The sequence below is a fragment of the Oryx dammah genome, unplaced genomic scaffold, assembly GCF_014754425.2.
Source record: "Oryx dammah isolate SB20612 unplaced genomic scaffold, SCBI_Odam_1.1 HiC_scaffold_24, whole genome shotgun sequence".
NCBI classification, from domain to species: Eukaryota; Metazoa; Chordata; class Mammalia; order Artiodactyla; family Bovidae; genus Oryx; species Oryx dammah.
Genome location: NW_024070208.1, coordinates 81283364 through 81304211, shown reverse-complemented (window position 1 = coordinate 81304211; position 20848 = coordinate 81283364). Strand labels below are relative to the sequence as shown.

At 42.2% G+C, this 20848-nt stretch overlaps 1 protein-coding gene across 1 annotated transcript in view; it reads left to right on the top strand.

The window, feature by feature from the left end:
- Positions 1-20848, top strand: part of FAM155A (family with sequence similarity 155 member A) — a 601989-nt gene that overhangs the window by 355072 nt on the left and 226069 nt on the right. The window lies entirely within an intron of this gene.

The following is a 20848-nucleotide window of genomic DNA, read 5'->3' as shown; positions in this document are numbered from 1 at the left end:
TCACTGAGCCCCACTGTCCTCCAGGGTAAAGTGGGACAATACCAGTGGGAATGCTCCCTGCCGAAAGATGGTAGCTGTCAGGAGCCTGATTGGCTTTGACCTGTTGTCTCCGTGTTTTGAAAAGTAATTCCCCTCCAATGATTAGCATGCTTAGTTCTTTATGAAAAGTAACTCTTTTCATATATATGTGACTCTTTTCAATAATATCAAATATTGAGTTTGGGCTCAACTCAAATGTATATATATATTTTTTCCCTTGCACTATATAATGCCAGAAATTCTTTAAATGACACATCTTCCTGAGTTTCAGGAAGGTGTTATACTTCCTTATACATAGTGTTGCAAACACTTTTCATGAAGGTAAAACTTAGAGAAAGAAATGGGAAGAGAGAAAGAAAAAATTGAATGGAAATAATTGTGCAGGACTTTCAAAAATGAATCTTTTTTTCCACAATATTAACTTCTTCCTGAGTTCTTAAAAATAATCACTTTGACTTTAAAAAAAAGGTACTGGCAAGTTTCAAATACATGACTGCACATCTCACATCTAAAATATTACTTTGCAGTAGGCTTAAAGAGTAGGACTGTAGCATAATTTTTATATAATATAATATATATGATGACATCCTTCTTGAAGTTCAGGATGTTGATTAGTAATATACATAATTAGAAAAACATTTGCTTCTCTTCTCTACAAGTTTTTGTTTTTTCTTTCTGGAAGAAATCTCATTTAAAACCCCATCTAGCACTTTAATTCAGTTTATAAATTTAACAATTCTAATCGCCAAAGAGCAAAATGTCACAGTTATATCCAGAAAGTGGATATACATGAAATATATGCCAGTGAAAAATCATTTATAAAAAAGACTAAGGCAGAGGAGAGAGCATAATTAGATAGAATGGGTCCTCCTTGACAGATATGTTAAAATAACAGAAACATTTCACGATATAGGAAATGCTGATAATGTTGGTATTTCTTTAATGTAGGCTTAAATCTAGTACACGACAGAGATAATATGAAGCAAAAGTTCCTAGGAGGCTGACTGTTATGGTGCCAGGAATTTTGAAATTCCCAAAAGGCAGACCGTGATTACACATAAGGTGTCCTGAGGAGTTTGCATTGTCAGTTCACATAATCAGATATCTGAGATGCTGACTAGAGAGCCTTGGCAAGAAGGGAGGACGTGATCTAGGAAGTGGGGTGGCTGGTCCGCTCCTGGCTCCATGGACCGACTTGAAGGACATCTTCCACAGAAGTCTGGAACTGCCAGCATCAGCGGTTCCTTTGACACTCAGAACTCATTTGAATAAAAAAGTGACTTTGATCTAAAGAACTTTTTATCCTCCTGGTTTGCTCCATACGATGAAACTCTAGAGAAACTTTGGAACTGTAACTTTCGTGAGAAGTCAGAAATTATTTTATTTTGAAATCTGAAATGAGTATATTTGCTTCTAAAAATCTTATATGTTTCTCAAATATGTATTTTTAATACTTAATGCAGCTGTAAAATCTATGTAACAGTGTTTCATGATGAACTGATCCAAATCTAAGGTTTTAATGAAAACTAAAAAAAAAAAAAAAAAAGGCTGCGTTTCTTTAGTTTCTCCAAAGCGAAAAAAAAAAGTAATTAAAAAAGTAAAAATAAATGTAAGCATTTAACCATAAGGAAGAGATTAAGTATAGCATAGTGGTTTAAACACAAATTTAAAATCCAGACTTTGTTTGTTTGACTTTTCTCCGTTGCTTGGACAAGTTCCATAACCATTTTGTTCTCCGTCTCTTTTCTTTAAGCTGTGTTATAGAAATGATAATTTAAATAATTTCATAATGTTTTGTGAATTTTAAGTAAATTAACACAAAGAACAATGCCTGCTGTTTATTACGTAATATTTAGTACCTAACAGAAAATGTGATTACCTGTACTTTCACAGGTCTCTTTTACCTTGCTTGATATATTATTTTACATTTGCAAATAATCTGAAGCATTTGTGTTTTGAGTCTTTCCAAATATTCATTAATTAGGATGAGTAAGCAATTAGATATTGTTGGATTCTCTGAGGAAATAAAAATAAGGTCCAAACAGAAATGAAAATCCCATTTAGTAACCTTAACATTCATTTCAACAAAGAATGAGTTGTACATTAAAAATCATACATTTCTTAAATAAGAAAATGAATACTGAACACCAAATACCTGAAAGATCCTGCCAAAGCAAAAATATCATCTGATAATGTTAAACAAGCCAGGGTGACTCTATTCAAGACTGAAGACTCTTAAGAGGCCCTTGGACAGCCATAAGATCAAACCAGTCAATCCTAATGGAAATCAACCCTGAATATTCTTTGCAAAGACTGATGCTGAAGCTCCAATACTTCGACCACCTGATGTGAAGAGCCGACTCATTTGAAAAGACTCTGATGCTGGGAAAGATTGAAGGTGGGAGGAGAAGGGAATGAGGATGAGATGGTTGGATGGCATCACCTACTCCATGGACATGAGTTTGAGCACACTCCCAGAGATAGGGAAGGGCAGGGAACTGGGGCTCTGCAGTTCATGGGGTCACAAAGACTTGGACGTGATTTAACAACTGAACAACAGGACCCAGAAAGGTCAGTGTTTTAAAACATGTATTTATGAATAAACAGTTGTTTCATCAGAGACGGGGGCTGTTTGAGCAGTCTATTGCTTTGGGGAAAGTTCCTGAAGCAAACAGTGAAGTTATTTACTGGTTTACAGTCTTATCTTCTTTGAGCAAGAATTTGCTGGAACAAATGATAAAGTCATTGTGATACAGAAGGTCTAGACTTTGGTCCTGCTAATTAAACTGTAGAATGCCGTGTGGTCTCAGCTCACAGTAGTTATTTGAACATCCAACTGTACAGTTCTTTTTTTTTTTTCCTAGAAATTGAAATAGGAGGCAAAGATGATTTTCATTTATTTCACTGGATTTGTTTCTCAACTTAGTTTTCCTGACCACAAATGCAATTAGTAAGAGCTTCAAATTTCACATGAAGATGCTTTTTAAGGTTACATTAATATAACTTACATTTTTAAAGGACTAACTGTTCCTTTAAATGCTGCAGCTACTTTCTTAAATTGCTGGTTGGCTTATAAATTAATTGATCCGGAGTTCCTAAATGCCTCTTGGCTCATTATGGAAACATTTGTGTTAATTGACCCAGCCAAGGGTCTCTGTGATTGTCTCTGTTGCCAGCGAACTTCCACCAGGTAAGTTTATGTAGGGATTCCAACATAAATCTATAGTCATAGCCTAGTGAGATTGAATGCAAAAAATCCCAACTCTTGAGTGCTTAAATTGAGGTGTCCTTATAAACAAAATCAATAAAATGACCAAAGGTTATCTATACTTCATTCACTGATTATATGAAAGATTAAATGTTTTGAATGGTTTGATACTATGCAAATATGAAAGAAATATTTTAGAGGTCTTGCTCTTAGAATGATCAATTTACTTATAACATATTCAAAATAATTTGACTGATTTCATATTATCACTCAATGGACACGAGTTTGAGCAAACTCCAGGAGGTAGTGAAGGACAGGGAAGGCTGGCGTGCTCCAGTTCATGAGTCACAAAGAGTCTGACACGACTTAGCGACTGAACAACAACAATATTTTTAACCCCGTCTTTTTCAAAGCAGGATTATAAACTTTTGTAGCCAAATTTTAATTTAATCTAGCTCATTTTTCTCTTTTCTTTCATGCATGAGAAAAAATACACTCAAATGGTTAAGGATATGGTCAGATAGTTAAGGGGAAAATTAAAGATTCTAAACCTGTAGATTGTTGCTCTTTATACCACATTGCCTGCCAGTTCAGAATACTGTATTTTGCAAACACTTTCTTTGGTTAGTGATTCATGGTTCAAAATTCAGAGCTCACGACAAGTCTTCTGTGTCCATACAATGTCAAATCCACCAAGAGGGTGCCTGCTGCCTACAGGACAGAATTTTCTTTGTAACTTGAGGGTGCACTCCCAAACATAATTGTATTAATCTTAAAAGCATTTATTTTTGAAATATTTGTTTCTTTCATAAAGTTAGTGCAGTAATTGATCTCCCAAAAGAGTAAAGTTCTACAGACCTGAAATCTTCTCTATCACCAGAGGCATCATGTGCCAGAGATTTATAGAGTATTGTACTGATATCCGTTTCATTTCTCCTAGCATTTCTGCTCCTTTATTAAAGAGAGTCCAGAGAGACATGTATGTTTGCACAGGGTGAAGCCTTTGGGTATGTGTTGCTCCTTCTATGAGTTCCTACATAGTGTTGATTGAACAGCTCTCAATAAAGAGCCTCTGTGAGGCCATAATTTCTCCCTCAAGCTCTCTTACTTTTTGATTTAATTGTGTGCATTTCATTGAGCTGAGACAATAGCTTCACTGATCATTTCTCTAGCAGTTTCCAAAATAAAATTGTTATACTTATTTTCATAAGTTTTTTACTTGGCTCCTCAAGGGCATCTTTAAAATGCTGATTTGAGAAGCAAATGTTTGTGAAGTCGTAGTCGCTCAGTCGTGTCCAACTCTTTGCGACCCCATGGACTGTAGCCCGCCAGGCTCCTCTGTCCATGGGATTCTTCAGGCAGGAATACTAGAGCGGGTTGTCATTCCCTTCTCCAGGGGATCTTCCCAATCCAGGGATCTAAGCCGGGCCTCCTGCGTTGCAGGCAGATTCTTTATCATCGAGCCACCACGTACCCCTACAAATCTACAATAAACTCTCTGTCAAGAACACCGGGCATCTGATCCTCTTTGGTAATTAGTGTCTTATGTTTGCAAACAGAATGCTGTGTAAGGAACCAAGGCACATGTTGTTTTCCGCATGTGTGAGTGAACACGAGCAGGATTTGAATGGAATCTTCAGGAATTTGCAGCCCATCATTCTGTGTGCCTCTCACGCATCAGCTCTTTTGGTCTCCTCTCTCGGAATCGAGTGCCACCCCCCCCGGTTCTCTTGTAAGAACATTTTATTCCATTTTTCTGGATGGTTGCAGCTTCAAATACTAGGTCTAGCAAGCCATGGATTTGTCTCTCAGCATCTCCAAGTAGGATGGATAGCTTTATCAGTAGGGTTCAGATAAAGAGTGGCTTAATGTCAAAATGCCATTATCCACCTTTCATTATATAATTTCTGAAGAACAGTTTTCCAGCTCTGTGAACTAGTTTTCCGTCTTGGTCGTATATTGTGAAAGCACTATATACTCTGTAATACCTTGATTGATACAAAATGGGAAAAAAATATAAAGTGAAAGTTGCCCCTCGAATTATCCTGAGTAACTGTTATTAATAATTTGAGATTACCCTTTTGTGTGGGTAAATATGGCTATGTTTATATAAGCTTTATCATCACATTAAATTTTCCATTGACGATATTTCTTTGGCATCCCTCTGTGATCCCTACAGAATCATCTTAGTAGTGCTTGTGTCTGCATCAGATTCCATTGTGTGTGTATAAAATAATCCATTTAGCCGTCGACCATTAAGGGGCATTTAGGTTTTTCTGCCTTCATCAGTTTTTTAATTAATGCTGCAAGAGACACATTTGCGCCCTCGGGCTGCTATAACAAAATACCATAGACTGGGCGTCTTAACCAACAGATATGTATTTCTCCAAGTCCAGAGGCGAGGAGATCAAGGTGCCGGCAACCAGCAGATTCAGTTCCTGGTGAGGGCCCTCTTCCTTGCTTGCAGACAGCCATCTTCTTGCTCTGTCTTTTCATGGAGTGTGTGTGAGAATGGGGGGGGGTAAGGTGGGGGTGGAAAGAGAGAGAAGGAAAACAGAGAAAGAGAGAAAAGGGCAAGATGAGCACACTGCACTTCTTGTGAAAGTACTGGTCTCACTTGAGGGCCCTATCGTTAGGACCTCATCCAAACCGAGTTACCGCCCAAGGTTCCATCTCCAGATTCCATCAGATCAGAGGGAGGACCTCAGCACATGGATTGGGTGAGGGGCACAATAGCAGATGTATATCCATGTATCTGAATACTTCTGCAGGATAGCTTCCTAGAAATGAAATGCTTAGTCAAATCAAGCTCTGTTTTTATGGGGAAGGGATCATAACTGAGCAATGCAGGAAAATACCCTGACATCCCTAAGGTTTGCAGCACATGACCATTACCAAATATTCATGACCAGCTCCAGCCAGGAGAGCCTTTTACTCTGCTGTCTGCAATGCGCAACGTGAGACTTATGTCTGCCCAAGACAGAAGACAGCTAACTTGTCATTTTCCTTTTGTACTTGAATCAGTGAAAATAGTTGATTTTTAAAGCATTGAAAGCACTAAACTTTTCTATGGTATCTGGCAAATCAAGAGAGAAATAACTTAAGAAGAAAATAGCTTGGGAATAACTACATGTATCTTAGCGATGCTATGGACTGTAGCCCACCAGGCTCCTCTGTCTATGGGATTCTCCAGGCAAGCACACTGGAGTGGGTTGCCGTTTCCTCCTCCAGGGGATCTTCCCAGTTCCCAGGGATCAAACAAACATCTCTTATAAGTCTCCTGCCTTGACATGCAGGTTTTTTTAGTCACTGGTGCCACCTGGGAAGCCCAAGACAATTTGAGTTAGGGACTATTAGATTCTTCCAGCTAAGACTCAGTCATTCTAGCTTGTTTTAAAATAATTGTTTACTTTTTAATGATTCCTCTGAGAATCAAAACAGCCTGTTGTCCATTTCATTGGCATGTAATTGTTCATAGTTATCTCTTGTGATCCTTTGTTAAAAGGTCTTTTGAATATGTTTATTTTATCTAAGAGTACTAAGTGTTCTGTATCTGGAATTATAAAAAATATATCCAATCAGCTCTGCTGCTGAAAAGAAACAAAGGTCCACACATTATTTTGTTTTATTCTCATATTTTTCTTAACAGTAGCTAGTGTTAAAGTGCGGAAACTCAGTCCCAGAACTCAAGTGGGTTAGCCACTCTGCCCAGCATGGCAGCCGCGGGTCATGGTCCCAGATTCTTACAGCAGCACACCTCTGCCCTTCCTTCACTCTGCCGTGTTCTGGAGTTAAGTGTTGGTCTTTCTCCTCCGGATGTTAAGGTTTACCAGGGCAGAGACATGGCAGTTCTTCTTGGAACCAGTAAATATTTGTTGAATGGAATCAGAACTTTTGGCATAACGGCCTCCCCTAAGGTAATTGCAAGTAAATTTTGATAAATTAGACTTGGGTTAAATTGAAACAAGAATCACTGCAGCTCACCAAAATGTTTAGCACTTTTCTTCTTTGAGTTGTAAAGCATCAGCAATTTGTTTCTTGATTGCATTAATCAAGAGCATTTATTCAGTACAAGACAGAGGTAAGGGACAGTCACATGACTTTTCTTAGCCTGACAGTTACTGAGGTTAACAGTTCCAAAATATTGATTGCTGAATCTTATAAACATTTTACTGATGGGTTTAAAGTATTTGATTTTTCAATGATCTTATTTGCTTCCCTTGTAGCTGTTTCTCTTGCTAACTGCAGTATTGGTAATGTAAGCTCCTTAATTGGTACTTTATTTTCATTGATCATAAAAAATTATGCCATAAATAAGAAGAAGATAATGGAATTTTTATTGTGAATTTCAGTGTCTTGATTTTCCAAGAACACTAAAGAATGAAATGGACTGAATGCACTTCTCTTCCTTTATAGGTGGTTTGCAAAAATTTGTATTAAATCTTACTACACAGAAATGAGAGGACATAGAGTAGAAAGAGCTCTTTAAAAGAACCGGAGGCATATTTCAAACCTTCGTCTTTCAGAAGTGAAAGTGTATATCTGTGTCACGTGCTTCTTCACTGAGTTCAGCTGAGAATTTCACTGGATCTTAAAATCAAGTTTCAAAGAACATGTTTTGAAAACTTGTAGAGCATACTTAGTGACGTAGGCGCTGCTATGGGTAAATTAAAGGAAAAAAAATGCAGACACGACGTCTTAAAAATGTCTCTGACCTAGTTGGAGACAAAATACACATGCCAGAAAAGGATACATTTCTTATTCTTCCTGCTTCATAAAGGAGGCTGTTAGAATGACTTTATGTAGAAAACACAGTTTTGGAAGTTCAATACAGAAATAAATGTTTCTTAAAGCATTTTAGAATTAAATGTTTCCAAAATCTCGTTTTCTTCAGCTTGGCAGTAAGTCTAATATTGTCTTCAGCAGTTTAGTTCATAAGTGACATGACATACAAATGTTTATGCAAATTATAGCATGATTTCACCCAATTTTAATTACTTCATGCTCGTGATACTTTTAATAAAAGGGCATTTAAAATTTATCTTTAATTTTTTCTATCCAATAGGAAGAGTACAGTTTTCTCAAAAATAATTTAATTTGATCTAATTTTTTAAGGAACATAAACTATTTCTACTTTAAAAAATGTCAATGAGGACTTCCCTGGTGGTCTAGTGGTTAGGACTCCATGCTTCCCATGCAGGTGGCAAGGGTTCAATCTCTGGTCGGAGAACTAAGATCCCACAGGCTGAGTGGTGTGGCCCAAACAGAAAAAAATGTTAATGATAAATTGGAGAGCTTGGGGCCTGCTCCATAGGTTTGGTCAAGGTTTTGTGTTATGAACCCTTTTAACAAAATAATTCTCTGAAGTTTGGTCTTTTAGATGGTCAGTTACAAGCAAGGCAGTATATTTAGACTTTATACTATATTGACTTTTAAGTTCCACATTATATATTAAAAGATGTGCCCTCATGTGCCAACTGATTCTTTTTAAGAAATATAGTATAATATTAAAGACAATTTCAATATAGTTTATTTCCTTCTAATACCCATGACCAGACCACCTGACCTGCCTCTTGAGAAACCTGTATACAGGTCAGGAAGCAACAGTTAGAACTGGACATGGAGCAATAGACTGGTTCCAAATAGGAAAAGGAATACGTCAAGGCTGTATATTGTCACCCTGCTTATTTAACTTATACGCAGAGTACATCATGAGAAACGCTGAGCTGGAAGAAGCACAAGCTGGAATCAAGATTGCCAGGAGAAAGAGCAATAACCTCAGACACGCAGATGATACCACCCCTATGGCAGAAAGTGAAGAAGAACTAAAGAGCTTCTTGATGAAAGTGAAACAGGAGAGTGAAAAAGTTGGCTTAAAGCTCAACATTCAGAAAACGAAGATCATGGCATCCAGTCCCATCATTTCATGGCGAACAGATGGGGAAACAGTGGAAAGAGTGGCTGACTATTTTTTCTGGGCTCCAAAATCACTGTGGATGGTGATTGCAGCCATGAAATTAAAAGATGCTTGCTCATTGGAAGGAAAGTTATGAGCAACCTAGACAGCATATTAAAAAGCAGAGACGTTACTTTGCCAACAAAGGTCCGTCTAGTCAAGGCTATGGTTTTTCCTGTGGTCATGTATGAATGTGAGAGTTGGACTGTGAAGAAGGCTGAGCGCCGAAGAATTGATGCTTTTGAACTGTGGTGTTGGAGAAGACTCTTGAGAGTCCCTTGGACTTCAAGGAGATCCAATCAGTCCATCCTAAAGGAAATCAGTCCTGGGTGTTCATTGGAAGGACTGATGTTGAAGCTGAAACTCCAATACTTTGGCCACCTGATGGGAAGAGCTGACTCATTGGAAAAGACCCTGATGCTGGGAAAGATTGAGGGCAGGAGGAGAAGGGGACAACAGAGGATGAGATGGTTGGATGGCATCACCAACTCGATGCACATGAGTTTGCGTGAACTCCGGGAGTTAGTGATGGACAGGGAGGCCTGGCATGCTGCAGTTCATGGGGTTGCAAAGAGTCAGACATTACTGAGCAACTGAACTGAACTGAACTGAATACCCATGATTAGATTATGCTGCCATTAGTCAAAGAGTTCTTACATTTAAAGGCTAAATTTGATACAGTCTGTAAAGCACCTTTAGAAGAACATGAATTTTTAGAATGATTTAACCTTGAGAAATATGAGTTGGGAGAAAAGTAAAATCTAATTTAAAAACTCTGATAACTTTTCATTATCAATATACATAGTTCCGTGTATATAATACCAAATACCACTGTAAAAAGTGTAAAATTCCCCACCTGCGATGTGCACCCCCTTTCAACAGGCTGCAGCACATGAAGATCTCCAGTGAGATTTGCTCAGTGTGGACCAGATCAGTGCTTTGCTTAACCACAGAATCTGTGTAGCCTTTGCAGACATTGAATCTGGTGCCCAGGAACATCTTTTATGGAACAAAAGGCCTAGGAAAACAGGAAGCATATTAGGGCAGAGCACACCTACTCCTAGAAATGGACTAATACCCTGAGTGTCAGTTGTTCGTTCTTAATGTTAGAGGTAGGTGCCAAGTCTCAGAATTTTTGAGATGTGTGTTGAATGAGGAAAATAACTGGCTGTTACGTAAAGAGTCACTCACCCTGCCTGCTGAAGCCCCATCTCCAGCCTCTCTGGGACACGGGCTCACAGGAGGGATACACGGCAGGGCCGCCTGGGGGATAAGAGTGGAGGTTGTGACTCCCCGGAGATGGCCAGGCTTCTGGCTTTTTAATTTATCATCTTGTCACCTCCCACTCTCGCCTCTTTGGGGTTGAGATGAAAGAAGTGAGATATAAAGGAATATTCATTTCACTTTTTAATTAAACATTTGGTTTGGTTCCAGCATACAAGGCTTCAGTTCACATGCTCAGAAAAGATGTCAAAAAATGGTAAAAGAAAATTAAGCTTAGAGATTATATTCTTACATACAAGAGACTTCTACTTATTTTGTGTTCAGCAGAAAAAAAAACACAAAAAATTCCTCTTGGAGGGCCCAGACGGGGTTCATAGAGTGTCTTCTTGGAATGTGGATATTTCTTGACCTCTATCAGTGAAAATTAGTGCAATGGACCATAGAAATATACAACATTATTGTGGTTTCTGATTTTTTTAAATGTTTCTATTTTTACACATATGCAAAAATGTTTAACCAAAACTAGCTAACTAAAGCCATAGAAGCGTGCTTGGAAAGTGTTTATTTGTTGGACTTTCTTAACCCAAACAAGTGCTAGAACATTTGTTTGAAAGATTGTCTTCTCTTAGGTTCCTGTTGGCATCTGTTCTCATCCTCCTCCATTGGCCATTTAGTTCCAAGCTATAAATAGACTGTAGATGCTCAGAAACATATACATGTTTGTGTTTTATCTTAGCCTATAAAGATGCAGTTACTAGTTCAGCAGATGAAATATTAAGCATCCTCTAAGAGTCTAAGCAAGAAGGTTTTGTTCCAAGGAAGGGAGTCCCTTCCTGTTTCCTACCTGCCACAGATTCTTGGGTCTCAGCATACTGTTTACAGATGCAAATTCAAAAAATATCTCGAGTTAGGTCAGTGCCAGTATGAGTTCAGAGGGTCTGAGAGTCTCAGGGTTCTTTCCCAGTCTCCTGGTCTCGTACGCATGCTTCTCAAGGCCCAGTGGGCCTTCACTGGTTAGTGAGGTGACCATTGCAGGTTTTAACTTCCTTGTTAGTAAAACAAGGGATTTAAATCAAATTTCTTGAATCTCCCTCCCAATACTGATCTTCCAGGGATCTCTTTAATGTGTCAGTGCCTCATGGAGGGGTTTTACTCTAAGTCAAGATCAGAAACTGTTGGGATGTAAACTTCTTTAGCATTCAAGCAGGACCTAGACAACTTTAATGGAAAAATTAAGCCAGGAAACACTCTTCCCATTGACTTGATCATCGAGTTTTTCTATGTATCACGTTCCTTCTGATAGTGGCCTTCTGCTCTCACATCAACAAATACAATATAAATGCTGTCATTTGAAACCTGTGAACTAAATAAAGATGGCGATTTACACAGCTGTTGGTCTGGGCAGGCAGCGGATCTCAACCCCATTCATGGCATCTGTGGGGAAGGTTCTCATCTGCCACACCTCATGCCTTTACTGAGACGATATCCTTTTCTGAAGCTCCATGTGATTTTAAAGATTGTGTTCTGAAAGCATACACAATAGAGCAGACTTCTTACATGCCGTCCATATAGACCTTTCCCAGAGTTGAATGAGTTCTGAGCAAGGACAAGTTCTGGCCTCATCTTTCTGAAATAAAACCAGTATGAAATCTGAGACTGCAGAAGGAGATCAAAGCTTACAAGACATTGTATATCATCACTGAAAATAAAACTCCTGCTGTGAAATCCGCTAGCGGTAGAGTTTCCCCATGTACACTCCAGGTCGTGAAACTTTGATGCCGAGCCAGAAGCTATTGTTTAGAGTTCCTACATATTTTATTAAACATAATGAGCCAGGTAGACAGTACGATTTATTTGGGTGATTCCTACTGGTCCCAAGGAAGTGTTGCTTGAGTCTTTAGGCAGGAGATCATTCCAGTAAGAAAAGAATTCTGAAAACTTAATGATAAATGCCATGGGCAGCATAAACCTGGGTGGCAAGGTGTTCTGAATGTTCGTCATTTCTTCCACTTTTGTTTTTGCACTTTACTGGAAAAATAGCTTGTGTCCCAGTTCTGAATTAAACAGGGACTGAGTATCAGGGGAGAGAGCTTCTGACAAGCCTTTTTTTTTCTTTTTATGGTTTGTGTCGATGAAGAAGGGCCCTCTGACTCCCCTTCCCCACTATGTTGCCCCTGACATTCCTGCAGTCAACAAAAGCACTAAAATAATAATAATAAGGTGAAGCAATCTACAGTTGTGCACCTGGGTATTTATCCAAAGGAGTTGATAACGTACTTCCACACAAAAGCCTGCACACAGATATTTATAGAAACTTCGTTCATAAGTGTCAACACTTGGAAGCAACCAAGGTGTCCTTCAGGGCGTGAGTGGATAAATAAACATCCAAACAATGGGATATTATTCAATGTTAAAAAGAAATCGGCTATGAAGTCACACTGTGGAGGGATCGTAAATGCATCTTGCTGGAAGAAAGAAGTCAATCTGCAAAGGCTCTATTCTGTCTGATTCCAGCCTTCTGGAAAAGGCAAAATTATGGAGACGATAAAAGGATTGGAGCTTGCCAAAGGTTAAGAAGGAGGAAGGGATGGAGAGGCGGACCACAGGAGGTTTTAGGGTAGGGAGGCACTTCTGTATGAGACTGTGAGGGTGAACGCATGCCATTAAACACTGAACTAAACCCAGCAGAACGTGCAACATCACGAGTGGATCCCGCCAGGAGCACAGGCTTTAGGTGACAAGGCCATGTCAGTGTTGGGCTGGGGGTTGCACCTCCTGCCGCACTTTGGTGGGGGGTGTCACCCTGGGGTGGGGGTGGGGGGTGCTTTGCATGTGTGTGAGCATGGAATCTTTGTTCTTCCCATTTGGTTTTGTTATGACCCTAAAGCTCCTCTAAACATAAGTCTCTTTTTACAAAATAAGACAATAGTTCTCTTCAATTATAGAATTTTGAGGAGCCTCATGTTACTTATTGGAAAAATAAATGGCAAGCCACTCCAGTGTTCTTGCCTGGAGAATCCCATGGACAGGGGAGCCTGGCGGGTTACAGTCCGTAAAGCTGCACAGAGTCGGACACGACTGAAGAAGAGACTTAGCAGCAATAGCACTATGCTACTTATACTGCTTAATCCACATTAACATTAACTAGGATGCAATATGTTCTATTGCTGAGTAAAAAAAAAGTGGGTCATTGAAAGCACTCTCATTTCACTTTAATGATAAATTTCACTAGCCAGACCTAATATGTTACTAGTAATACATCAGTCTCTTTCATCAGGCTAATGGCAAAAAAGATTGAACTCCTAGCAAACAACAATAGTAGTCCTGGGAAAGGCTCTGTGGGGCCCCGGAAAATTGTCTGAATGGTGGGAAATCTCCAAGAGGAACCTCTGAGCTGAGCTGCAGAGTGTGCTCCATGCAGAAGGATGGTTGTCAGGTAGAAATATTTCCAGATTTTTCAGGTTTTCAATAGAAGCCAGAGTACTAAGACCTCCCATTTTAAAAATCATGACCCAGTGTTAAGTAAAACATAGCAGATCAAACACATGTGTCAGACCACTGTGACCTCTGGATCAGCAGTGTTTTACCTTCTAGAGCAAGAGACGTGGGCTTGAGAAAAACACGGGGCTGGGAGCAAAGAATTTACCTAGGAGGAGCAGGAGGAGAGGAGGTCAATGAAGAAAACACATCCGTGTGTGACAGACGGAAAGATGGACAGGGACAGACAGGAGAGAGAGGAGGGAAGGACACGCGAAATCAGGGAAGCTAATAAAGCGGAAGACAAGGAAGCTAGCAGGGTGGATGGAGTCCACACAGTGTCTCTGGGATTCACGTCCCAACACGTGAGGCTGAGGACAGTCCACTGGGCTTAGCCACTGAGGTCACCTCTGGCCCTCGACACTGTGACATCTCTGGGCATCAGGACCACAGATGTCCTCCAAGGAGGGAGAAGACAAACTGGGTGGAAAATTGGAAGGAGTTGTGCACAGTTTATTTATTTAACAAGTCTGATAGAGGAAAGAAATTGGTCAGAAAACGGGGAGACAAGGGAAAGCAAGAAAGAACTAATTTTTCTGGGTAAAGGAGATCTGTTCAAGTGTAAAGCAGAAGTAAGAAGGGCAGCGCGGAGAAGAATAAATAAAAATGCCGGAGGGCAAGAGAAAAGGGGCTGAGAAACCTCAAGGGTTTATTCACAGACACTCCTTGTGGCCCCTGTTTCCAGAATGACACTGTGCTCTGTCATTTCGTGAGCTTGTGTGACTTCACACACTCGTGGCTCAGTGGCCACTGTTCAAGGACTGTCACCCCTAGGTGGTCAGGACACAATAGATTAACAAAGCTTTAATATTCATCCAATCTAGCATGTGTGCTTTGAAGGATGTTCTCTATAGACACCCACGATGTAATAGAACGGAGGGGGTATGGGCAGGTAATGAACTCAGCCACGCCAGCCCGTCTGCATGGTTGTGTGAGTCCCTCAGATGGGTCTTGGGATCTGTCGGCTGTGTTAAGGGTCTGGTGGCTGCTTCTGCCTTAAGAGGGGCCAGCGGACCCCGCCCGGAGCTCTGAGCCAGCCTGATCCTCCCAGTCTGCTCGATGGAGCACAGCCATCCTAATTGCCTCCCTTTGGGTTTTCGTTTCGTCTACAGGGCAGCCAGGCTCCGAAGGTCCACATCCTCCGTGGAAGCAACATAATATGAAATCCAGTGTTATTTCCTGTGCTGTGACTCACACCCCATCTGGCAGAGCCAGGGACTGAAACATCATCTCCAGGGCACCAAGGATTGAAAATGTAGCTCATCGTTGGAGATTTCCACAGCCAACTCAAAGCCTATATTTTCCATCAGTTAAATATTTAGCATTGGCAGCATGAATTTGGATTCGTTCCTCTTCCTGCAAATTAGCTGTTTATAACTATTAGTGATGCCTCGTGAGGCTGGCGATAAAGAGGGCTCCTTCCTCTCCCCAGCGCCAATCTCTCTTCTCGGGTGTAAGTCGGTTCAGGCCACAGAGCTTGGGGAAGGGAATTCACACACAGCAGCCCCAGACATCTTGGGCCTGGCAGGCCTTCGGCCTTTGTTTTCCTTTCTCTGCATTAAAAATGCTTCCTTCACCTAAACATCCCCACACCCCAAACTACTCAGCGCAGCAGTCTAAACTTAATGCTTCCACTTTCTCACCTTACTCCTGCGTTCCATCCCCTTGCAGCGGAGTTCCCTGATTCACTGCAGAAAAACGGCTCTATTTTGATCTCCGTTTTCGAGCTCAAGCGCTCTCTCAGGCGCGTGTGTTCAGTTCTCCCCGTGGTCCTTCCCAGCCCTCTCCCCTCTCTCCGGCACTGGCCAGAGGCTGCCTCCGCTGCTGGGCCCTGTCCGTCTCCAGGCTCCGTGGCAGCTCCTGTTTCCCAACAGCCTTTCCAATGTCTCCCTCAGCTGCCCCGTTTGCTTCCCCCAGCCCCTCAACTGTAGGAGTTCTTAGGGGTTTATCTTTTGGCTCCTCTCCCCCTCCTGTTAGCTGCACTGACTAGAATGAAGCTGGGCTTGGGTTCCAGGGTCCGGGGCTGGTGTGGGAGGCGGGAGTGGTAGAAGGCAGGTCGCTACGTCTGTCATCTTATAAGCTCTTTATGCCTTATTTATGCCAACCCTTCCATCACTGTCTCTCAGCCTCCTCCTCCTCCTGGACAAACACTTTGGAGAAAACTGGGGCTGCAAACACTGGCCACCGCACCTTCGTGAGCAAGAAGGTGAAACAGTCTGCCCTGCTCACTCTCCTAGCTGCCTAAGAATTCTAGGCAAGGTGTCCAACTTCTCTATGCTTCTCTTTCTTTCTGTCTAAAATTTGGGCTATTAATGAGACCCCTAGGTTGTTGTGATGCTGAAATTAGTTACGGTATTTAAAGCACTGAAAATAGCATCGAAGAGCCCCTAAAGCACTGAAAATAGCATCAGAGAGCCCTGTGTGGACGTTGGCTATTATTATGACGCACAGCTTTGTTCGTTAGCCTACATTTCTAGCACCCAGCTCTCTTCTAAGCCGCAGGACTGACGTCTTGACCTCCATGTTCCCCACGCTCCTGACAATAGGAGAAAATCAGATATCTCTTCACCTACTTCTTCTGCAAACCTGCTTGATGTTATCTTCCCAGACTTAAAAATATCATCGTTCTGTTTTACCACTGTCCTTGCTCGAAAGTCCTCACTCGCTTTAATTCCTTTGTCTCTTTTGTCCTCCTATTCACTCTTGGCAACAGTGCCTCTTCCGTTTTCATCCGTTTCATTCCATTGTCAATAATCGAGGTCAGGCTTTCTTCCCCAGTTGGCACAGTGAGGAGGTTCTTGACAGGTTTACCCCCCCACCTCAACCCATCCTGCGACTCCCCACCAGGCTGGCCTGGGATGTGCTGACACCAGCTCTGCTCTGCAGGGCAGAGTTCAGAGGACACCCAGAAAGCACCCAGGGCCCTTATCCCAGCCACTGCAAAGAGGCAGTGCCCAGCTTGAACTGTTAGGGAAGGGTAATATCATTCCTGGGGCTGCCTTAGTGGCTCAGACAGTAAAGAATCTGCCTGCAGTGTGGGAGAGCTGGGAAGATCCTCTGGAGGGAGGGCATGATAACCCACTCCAATATTCTTACCTGGAGAATTCTACAGTCTACAGGGTCACAACTGAGGAGACACAACTGAGCAACTGACACTTTTTCACCAAAAAAGTGCATTAGAGCATGTGAGTGCATTAGAGAGAAAAAGAGCATTTAGAGAATTTGTTTTCTTTTATTCCAAATGCAGATTTTAAAGTTTTTTTTTTTTGAATATTCCTCTGAATTTATTTAGTCCCTAGGTAGTGCAGTACACAACTACATAGAATCATTTCTCAAGTCTTTTTCACTAGCATTTGAAGTACTGAGGGAAAGCTAAAAACCCATCTCAACGTTGCCACATTCTTTTATAATAATGCTTTTCCATAATTAGACAGTAAGCCACCCTATGATACCTTTGTTGTTTACATTATCTTACCTGTGTTTATTCAGCCCTGAAAGTACCAAAATGAGTAATAAGCAGTGATGATGAGAGCTATACAAAAGTTATAAAGAGGTAAAGAAAACATTTAAAGGCTGTCAGTTCAACTCATGGTGCAATTTAAGATTGTTAAAGCTTGTTACTGGTTAGGAATAGCACTTTTAAAATTTTAAAGATCTGGGAAAAGACAAATGTATGCAGTATCTTTCCAGCTGAAAGAAATACAAGCTTAAGAATGCTGCTGATTTGTATATAAGATCTATTTCAGAAAACTAATGGTATCAGTTCTGTCTTTGTGCATACATAATAGAATACAACCAGATAAAAATGATAGACGCTCCAATTCCGGATTATTGTCTTGACTGGGGTTCTTTCCCAAGTGAAAGCAGTTTGGATTGGTTTTGGGCTCGTGGACCATCCTTTTTCCCTCTGTATTTACACCGGAGACCAAGACCTTTAACAACCATAAATTGCTCCGTGAGTTGAACTGACAGTCTTTAAACTTTTTGTTAGGTGGTGTTCTTGGTACTGCGTGTGACACCCAGTCAGAATGACAGAATATGAGCTTACTCTTTTTCTTCTGTAAAACAATCTCTCATCTGACAATCATTAAAAAATTCCCCATGTGCTCAGTCACGTGCTTGGTTGCTCACTTGTGTCCGACTCTTTGCGACCCCATGGGCTGTAGCCCACCTAGCTCCTCTGTCCATGGAATTTTCCAGGCAAAAATACTAGAGTGGGTTGCCCTTTCCTTCTCCAGGGGATCTTCCTGACCCAGGGATCCAACCCGCATCTCCTGTTTGTCAGGTGGATTCTTTACCACTGAGCCACCTGGGCAGCTCCGTGTGTGTGGTAGACAGATCTATGGTATCATCTCTTTGGTCATCACGGTATATCATGTGGCCTTCATGACACCATGAGCACCGGGTGTGATCCCTCACTTGCTGGTGAGGAATCGGAGTTTTAGGATGTCAGAGAGCTAGTGAACTGTGCTGATACAGATCCAAGCCTGAAGGGGTCAAGATGATTCCACGTTGCTCCACTGCTGAACGTCCGCGAGCTAAGGTGGATTTGGGAGAGGTTGTTACTTAGACTAGCACATCTTGATGCCTTCATTTCAAAATGCAGCGCTGAGGGAAACTTACTAGGACAAGGCTCTTTTGGTGAAGAGACCGCCGGGGTCAGTAGGGAGTGGCCGGGGCCGCAGGAGGAGCAGGGGAGAGGCGAGGTGGTGGGGAGGTTTCCCCGGCGGCAGTAGCCACAGGATCGCAGAGCAGATTTCTTTTAGTCCACCCGAGACGGGAACAGAATGGGAAACTGCAGGTCAGGACTCTGGAGTGCAAGAGAAGTGGCAAAGTGACTTAACACTGTGTTTCTGCTCTGGTCCTCTCCGCCCCTGCTTTTCAACCCAAGTGTGCCTCATGTTCTAGGGGCGGCCTCGGGCCCTTAAGAATGGCTAGGGATTCAGGAAGGTCCGTGCTGGTCCTGAGGGTTGAATCCCGACCCGACCTGCTGGTTTTCTCCTTCTTCTTCCCTGACGTTGCCGGCGGTGAGCAAGGTGCGCAGGAGACGAGGCCACCACACCAGCCTGTTTGCTGACCACTGTTCTGTGTCCATCGTCTTCCAGGATTGCCCGGCGCATAGGTAGCTGCCCCTAACCAGGGAAACATAGAACAAGCCCAGATGGCAGAGCGCTGACCCGTCCTGAGACCCCACAGACGGCAGCATCTCCGTCACGGGCACACGGACCAGGGGAGACGGCAGCATCTCCGTCACGGGCACACTGACCAGGGGAGACGGCAGCATCTCCGTCACGGGCACACTGACCAGGGGAGACGGCAGCATCTCCGTCATGGGCACACGGACCAGGGGAGAACGGCAGCATCTCCGTCATGGGCACACGGACCAGGGCGACCTATTTTTGATTCATGGATTGCAAATGTCTTTAGCGATGAGTGTCTTCCTTCAAATAATTTGTTCCTGACACCGAAGCCCAATAATTAAAACAGATGAAAAGTAGAGCTGATAATTTAGGTGTCGGACACGACTGAGCGACTGAACTGAACTGAACCAAAACCCTGTAAAGAACAGTAATTTCAAATAGAAAATAAAAGTCAGAGAGGTGGGAAGAGGGGAGTTCCCAGAGCTAGGCTGGGACTCAGAACTGCCCCAGGTGCCCTGGCCAGCGTTTGCTCACCACTCCTCTCTGGAGGCCTGGAGACACAGCCCCAGCTAGTCTACGGATGACATCAGTGCATGAGTAGAGGCGAGAGTTTCAAAGCGGCCTTTAAAAAAATGCCTCTTGCCCAGTAGACTTTACTGTTAGCAAATTGAAATAGTCCACACTTAAAAAAATTTAGCAACTTGAAATAGTCCACACTTAAAAAAATTTAGCAAATTGAAATAGTCCACACTTAAAAAAATGACAGTGTTAATCTAAAGAAGGATTGGTCAGCCAGAAAATTTAGTACAATGAAAGTCACAAAAAACAAACAAGCATAAAAACTGGCAGTGTCCCTCAGAACATGGGCTTCCCTTGTGGCTCAGCTGGTAAAGAACCCACCTGAAATGTGGGAGACCCGGGTTCAATCCCTGGGTGGGGAAGATCCCCTGAAGAAGAGAAAGGCTACCCACTCCAGTATTCTGGCCTGGAGAATTCCATGGAATGTATAGTCCATGGGGTCCCAAAGAGCCAGACACAACTGAGTGACTTGGAACACGGTCGGGAGAGAAGCTGGCCAGAATTATGAATCTGTAACCATAGCACCGCGAAGAGGAAAACCAGAACAACTAACATATTATTGATATTATTGAAGGGGGGCAGGACACTCTGGCCTTTGCCCCTTTGCCACCCATCACCACATGCCCTCTACCTGCCCTTTTTCTGTGGAAAACTTCAGTCAAAGACTAAGTTTAATCAGAAAAGTGAGAAATATGGAAACAAAACAAAACAAAGAAACCCCAATCAGAGGAGACTAAATAATAATAATAAAGTAGTCATTAAGCATCGTCAAGGACCGTCAGCTCCTTCTCAAGGGCTACTGATCATATTCTGAGGCACACCCTGTGAGCTGTCTTATAGAGACTGAAACCCCGGGTGGAGGAGTTAACTAATGATGACCAGACCGTACCCAGGACATGAGCTGCCCCAGTTCCGAGAACTGACCAGTGCACCCGGGACTGAAGATTAACTGTACCTGAAATGACCAAGACGATGCTGGTCAGACGGCTGACGACCACCCTGGGGATGACTGTCAGAGATGACTGGGCCGCTTCTGCATGTGGCCCCCCCACCCCTGACTCTGTCTATGACAGCTCTCAGCCCCTGCTTGTCAGCAGGTCGGGGGGAGTCAGCCTTTGGACAGATGTCCACCACCACCCCAGCCCCAGTTGCTGGCATCTGAAA